The following is a 7,639-nucleotide window of genomic DNA, read 5'->3' on the forward strand; positions in this document are numbered from 1 at the left end:
ACAGGTTTGAGGCCTTGAACACTAATGAGCGAAGACCAGATGAGTTGTGGGAGAATGTCAAAGGTATCATCCAGGAAGAGTGCAAATGGTCATACAATTAATTATATTTTATAAAATTAATCAACATTGAACTATGTCCACCATTGTTCTGTCTTTCCATATCCCTTACAAATATTTTCCTTTTTTTTTTTTTACCCACTACTCCATCCATTCATTCAATTTTGTTACCCTATGGTGTCCCTTCTACCCATCATTACAAATTTGGCCTCTTTTTCCCTCCTTGGATCCTCATACACTTTTTACTAGTTGTGTATGTATATAATAATTGTTTCATAAATTATTTGTCCTTATGGGACTGAGTTAATTCACTCAACATAATGCTCTAGAGTTCCTATTTATGTAGTAATTTTGAAAAGCATTGCTCCTGAGTGCTGCATAGTATTTCATTGTGTGAAATACCTCAAATTCACAATCCGTTGATTGTGGCTGGATATTTCGGCTGTTTCCATGTTCTTGTGATGGCTAATAACCGTGCTATGAACAGTGGTGTACAAATCTCCATTTGTGCCTCAGTTGCTATTTTTCTTGGGGTATATTCCAAGCAGTGGAATAGGTAGGTCATACGGAATTTGTATGTTCAATTCTTTGAGGAAACACCGAAAAACTGCTTTCCTTAGTGGTTTTACCATTTTACAATACCACCAACAGTGTATGAGAGTTCCTATCTTTCGGCATCCTCTTCAAACTCAATTAATTATTCCGTTTATTCTTAAACTCTTTATTACTTGCTGTACTATTAAACTTTGCCACTGTTACTAGGGTGAGATGGTATCTCATTGTGGTTTTGCTTTGCATCTCTCTTATAGGACTGGCTGATTTTATTAAGTGCATCTGCAAACCTTTCTTTACAAGTGCCTCTGGATGAACTCAACCCTCCAGCTTGCCAGTTAGCAGCCAAACATGTTCACTGCTGCACTACCTATGGATGTACAGAAGAATGAGTAAATCTAGCTGGGAAGATGTACAACTACATGGTTCCTTGTTGCTGTTGTCAGATGCTGTTGAATTGAGTATGACTCATAGAAATCCTATGAACAAAAGATTTGAATCCTGTTCTAGCCAGCACCATCTTCACACTTCCTGACACACAAGAGCCCATAGCAGCAGTCACTGGGTTAATCCACATAGTTGAGGGTCTTCCTCTTCTTCACCAACCCTCTACCCTTCCCAGTATCATGCCCTTCTCCAAGGAATATCCCCTTCTAGCAACGTGCCCAAAGTATGTGAGGCAAAGCCTCATCATTTTTGCCTCCAAAAGGCACTCCATCTGCAACCTCTCCAAGACACATTTGTTCATTCTCATAGCCATCCATGGTATGTTCAGTGCTCCTCTCCAACATCACAGTTCAAAGGCTTCAATTCTCCTTCTGTCAGAAGGGAGAATGGCAAGACTTCTCACATACGTTGGACTTGTTATTATGAGAAGGAACCAGTCCCTAGAGCAGGGTATCACTCTTTGTAGATAGCGAAATCAAGGAAATGTCTCAAGGAGATGACTTGGCATAGTGACTTCAACAAAAACCCTCAAAAATATCTAAGTCTGTGAAGACAGAGCAGGATCTGGCAGTGTTTTGCTCTGCTGTTTATAGAGTCTCTGTGAATTGGGGCCTATTTAATGACACTTAACAATAGGACTAGTAGTCTCAAGACTTTGAATGGTTTGAAGGCTCTTTTGGACTTTGACTTTTTCTGTCTTTCTGTATGTTGCATAGTTCAGTGATAAAATTTGCTCTTTCCATGCAAAAGACCTTAAGGTACTTCCTAGTTAAAGCTTATCATACATAATCACTACTGTTCAGTTAGTTGAGCCTTGGGTGTTGCTATAATGTAAAATAGTTTTTTGTTAGTGTTTCCAGACTAAAGGAATTATACAAGAAATTTCCTGGTAATTTATGTGCAAAAATTAGTCAATGAATACTTTATGGATCACGATGTTCTGATGTGCAACTGGTCATAGGATTGCCACTCATCTGAGTTGCATTTCATTCTGTTGGGCATAGAGTCTCTAGGAGTTGAAGGCCAACACATTGGCAGCTAATACGGAATGACTGCAGCAGTGTTTGAAAGAAAGAAATTGAGAACTTCTAGGAACCAAGCTGAAAGAATATTCTTGCCAGGATACTGAGATGCAAGTGTATAGGAGTCCCAGGTTGGGGCTCAGATCCTAGCCCCTCAACTTCTTAGGTTAGAGATTTTATCAAAGTCTGTAAATTCTCTTGTGCTTCCACTTCCTCACCACAAATGTGTAGATTCTAATAGTACCATCCTGTACCAGGCAAGATTTGGGTCTACTGTACATAGCAATTTAGAATGTGGCTTATTTAAAATAATTTTAATTTTTCTGAAATAAGAAAGTCAGGTGGGTATAATTCATGGCTCTAGCAAGCCTCTGTGAGACTATAAGTGCTACAGATTTTGTGTATAGTTTTGCCTTATCATTTGTAAGTAAAACTATGTGGCTTCCCTTCCCCTTTATGATGTCAAGATGGATTCTGGATTTTCCAGGCAGAATTAGAAGGAAAGGGAAAGGAATAAAAGATCAAAGTCTTCATTATGGATTATTCTGCCTTCTTGTTGTTGCTGTTAGGTGCTGTCCAGTCAATTACAACTCATAGTAACTGTATGAACAACAAATGGAAACCTTGCCCTATCTTGCATCATCCTTACACTCTCTGGCATATTCTAGTCCATTATTACAGTAATTGTGTCAGTCCATCTCACTGAGAGCGATCCTCTCTTTCGCTGACCCTCTATTTTTGATAGATGTTCCCCCCACACACACACAGATTGACCCTTTCTAACAAGCTGAACGTGTGTGAGATGAAGTTTCACTATCTTTGTCTTAAAGGAGGACTCTGGTTGTACATCTTCAAAGACAGATATGTTGGTTCTTTTGGAAATCCATGAGGTATTCAATACTCTTCACCAACACCACACATTACTACAAGAAACAAAAAGAGAATTGGATAAATGGAAGAATATTCCTTGCTCATGGAGAGGAAGACTCAATATTGTGAAAATTACAATATTACCAAAGGCAATTTACAGGTTCAACTCAATTACCAATTCCATCCTTCAACGAGATGGAAAAGGCAATCTCCAATTTCATTTGGAATGGAAAGAGGTCTTGGATAAGCAAAGCACTCCTTAAACAGAGAAACAAGGTAGGAGGCACCTCACTCCCTGATGTCAAATCCTACACACTGTTGTTGTGGTGAAGACACCATGGTACTGGTACAAAGACAGACATATAAATCAATGAAATAGAATTAAGAATCCAGAAATCATCCCATCTACCTATGGTCGACTGATTTTTGACAAGGAGATGCAATCAGTTAAGTGGGGAAACGATAGACTCACCCCCCCCCCCAGGTTTGTCCTAGAGATGGTGAAGCCAGAATGCTCCTTGGAGTCAAGGGTTCTGAAACTTTGTCTGACATACTTTGGGCATGTTGCAAGGAGGGACTAGTCCTTGGAAAGGGACATCATGGTTGGCAGAGTGGAGGGGCAGCGAAGGAGAGGAAGACCTTCAATGACATGGATCAATTCTGTGACTGGAGTGGTGGGAATGAGTGCATGTGAGATGGCTGGGTTGGCACAGGATAAAACAGCGTCTAGAGCTCTTGGACATAGGGTCGCTATGAGTTGCAAGCGACTCGATGGCACGTAACAACAACAATTTTAATGAAAGTTTACAAAGATTTAGGGTTTCCAGGTAACAAATGGAAATGGTAGTATAGTGTGTGTGTGTGTGTGTGTGTGTGTGTGTGTGTATCAAATGGATAGAGAAGTTGTGGTATATTCACACAATAAAATATTATGCTGCATTGAAAAAACAAGAAACTCATAAATTATTACACAAAATGGGTGACCCTGAAGGATGTCATGCTGAGTGAAATATAGTGGTCATACAAGGACAAATACTACCAAGTACCACTATTGTAAAACGGGACTGACATCGGGGTTGAGGGGGGTACCTAAGAAAAGAATGTATATGGATTGAAACAGATGAGGGAGAGAACTGTTTAAAAGAGATGTAGGTTAGATATTATTGTCATGACAGGAGTTCAGAATGAAGGCTGCATAATGGAGTGGGCTGGGGGATGATTGGGGTCGTATAATAATGAAAGTTTTTGTTTTTTGTTTTAGCCTTTTTTTGTTTTTTACTTTTCAAAGAGAAGACCAAACTGGGGGAGAGGGCTGCGCGGGGAGAAAATTGCAACAATGAATACACGGAAATCCAACTTCTTTGTAAACTTTCATTAAAATTAATTTTAAAAAAGAGAATCAGACACATTTCTGTAAGTTAGTAATAAATAAAATAATTTTCTAAAAAGAAAAAAAGGGAATAGCATATGTATGTTTGGAATTCCAGCATATGAGAGGAACAAGGACATCACTGAGAAAACTGTAGAAGAGGTACTAGAAGCAAACTTCCCAGGTAATCATCCTCAGATTCTCCAAAGTAAAAGTTAAGGATAGAAAACTGAAAACAGCATGAGAAAAACAAAGATCATCTACAAAGGAAAAGCAGTTGAATTAAGTCCTGCTTTCTCAGCAGAAACCATGTGAACAAGAAGACAATGGATGTCATATACAGAAAGTTGAAAGTAAACAATTGCGGGGGGAGCTCTGGTGGCCTAGTGGCAAGAAACTGCACTGCAATCCCAGAGGCTACGGTTCGAATCCACCAGATGCTCTGCCGGAGAATGAGGCGCAATATCCTCCTGTACCAGTCAGATCTGATTTGACGGTACACACACACACACACACACACACACAAAAAGAAAGTAAACAATTGCCAACTGATAGCCTGCAACCAGAAAATCTCTCTATCAAATATGAAGGAGAAATTAGGACTTTTGCATAAAAGAAGAAACTTAATCTACAAGAACTTTTAAGGAAAGTCCTTCACATAGAAAAAACAAGAAAGTGAATGGACCATAGTAATAAGAAACAACAAAAAAAGAAACACAGCACAATGACAAAAACATAACATGGCCTGTCTATAATTACACTTAATGTGAATGGACTAAATGCCCAATTAAGAGAAAAATAGCAGAATGGATAAAAAAAAAATCAGTCCACCAATAAAAGATAAATAAATATAAAGACACATCTAAGAAATGAAGAGAAGGAGACACTCAAAATCAAAGGCTGGGGTGGAAAATATACCGAGCAAATGGCATCCACAAAAAAAGCAGGAGTGGCAATACTAATCTCTGATAAAATAGACTTCAGAATGAAAACCGCAATAAAAGATAATAATAGATAATATAAATAAATAATAAAAGATAAGGAAGAGAACTATATAAAGCAGATTAGGAAGATATAACGTTGGTCAGCACCTATGCACCAAAGCATAGACTTGCAACATACATAAAACAATGGTTAACAGAACTGAAGAAAGAAACAGGCAGCACCACAATAGTGGTAGGAAATTTTAATACATCACTCTCACCAACTCAAAAGAAACTTAATAAAGATGCAGAATATCTAAACTATGCATTCAGCCTGTAATCTTGTGTATATATTCTTCATACTGCACTCAATTAAAACACGATTCACTTTCTTCTCAAATGCACATGGTACATTTTCCAGAATTGGTTATATATTAGAGCATAAAGCAAGCCTCAACAAATTAAAAAAATACTGAAATTATACAGAATATCTTCTCAGACACAATGGTATAAAGCTAGCAATTAACTACAAGAGGATAAAGCTTATAAAATCACTCCTGTGGAAGCTAAACAACACCCTGGACAAAGAAACCTACAGAACACTTCTGTGAGAAGCAATTCAAAACTAAAATAAATGGAAAAATATTCCTTGTTCATGGATAGGAAAATTCAATATTGTGAAAATGACAATCCTACCAAAAATAGTCTACATGGTCAACACAATCCCAATACAGATACCAAATCCTTTTTCAAGGAGATTAAAAGAGAAATTTGGAGAGGAAAGAGATCTTGAATAAGAAAAGCACTTCTGAAAAGCCAAAAGGAAGTGGAAGGCAGAGCAGTCCTTGACCATAAAACCTACTACACAGTGGTGATAATAAAAAAGACATGGTCTTTTATGATAACAGGCACAATGGAACAGAGTAGAGAACCCAGAAATGAATCTATTTATTGATTGTCAACTGATATTCAACAAGAAAATAAAACCTATCAAATGGGGAAATGACAACCTCTTCAATAAATAGTGCTGGTAAAACTGGACTTCTAAATGCTGAAAGTTGAATTAGGATCCACATTTCACAATAAACACAAAAATCAACTCAAGATGGATCAGAGACCTAGCCCAAAACCATAAAGTTCGTAAGAGACAAACTAGGATCAAATTTAGAAGGCTTAGTCTATGGTATAAAAACTCTGACACATACAGCCAGAAATGCACAATCTGGAGAGGATAAAATTGGTGAATGGGACCTTCTAAACACTAAATCCCTGTGCACATCAAAAACTTTTTCCAATCAGATGAAAAGAAAACTTACTGACTGGGTAAAAAAATTGGACAATGTCATCTCAGACAAAGAAAGACCTCATAACAAAAGCTTACAGAATACTCCTGGGCCTCCAGAAGGAAAAGATAGATAGCCAAATCACAAATTACAAAATGGGCAAAAGACATAAAAAGACTTTTCACAGAGGAAGGCATTCAGATGGACAACAGACACATGAAGAAATGCTCAAAATTACTGGCAAGAAGAGAGATGCAAATTAAAACCACAATGAGATACTATCTCACCTCAATAGCAACGGCAACATTTAGCAGGGCAGCAAGCAATAAATGTTGGAAAGGATGCGGAGAGGTGGGAACGTTCATACACTCTTGGTGGGATTGTAAAATGGTACAACCATTCTACAAGTCAGTTTTGAGTTTCCTTAAAAAACTGAACATAGAAACTCTGTATGACCCAACTATTCCACTACTAGGAATATACCCCAAGGAAATTAGAAATGAGATACAAAGGGAGATTTGTACACCAATGTTCATAGCACTGTTCACCATCACGAGAACATGGAAATAGACCAAATGTAAAACCACAACTGAATGGATTGAAACATTGTGGTACATTCACACAACAAAGTACTATGAAACACTCAGGAGCTATAATTTCGAAAAATATTACTTGGTTTGGGAGAGACTGGAAAGCGTTGTGCTGAACTAACTCAGTCTCATACAGACAAACTGCCCAAGACCATTTTTGTAAAAACATAGAAGGATAACTAGTAAAACATATATGGGGAGCCAAAGTGGTGAAGTGTGTGAGCAAAGGGGTGAGGATGAGTAGGGGCGAAATCATAGAGTTGCACAATTTTGTAGATAGGTGTGTGTGTGTGTGTGTCTGTGTCTGTGTCTGTGTGTGTAAAGGAAATGGGAAAGATTTGGTGGGGACCTGAAAATACAGGGTGATATTGGGCATAGTCCAAAGGTGATTAACTTTATAAAATATAATGAATGGGAATTATTATATGAAATACAATGTGAAAGAAGATAGTGTAAAACATAATGTATATGAGCTTTGTAAGCAAACTAATGTAAAATAAAAATCCCAGCATTTTCAATTAAAAAA

The sequence above is a fragment of the Elephantulus edwardii genome, unplaced genomic scaffold, assembly GCF_000299155.1.
Source record: "Elephantulus edwardii isolate Elephantulus edwardi_28Jun2011 unplaced genomic scaffold, EleEdw1.0 scaffold00108, whole genome shotgun sequence".
NCBI classification, from domain to species: domain Eukaryota; kingdom Metazoa; phylum Chordata; class Mammalia; order Macroscelidea; family Macroscelididae; genus Elephantulus; species Elephantulus edwardii.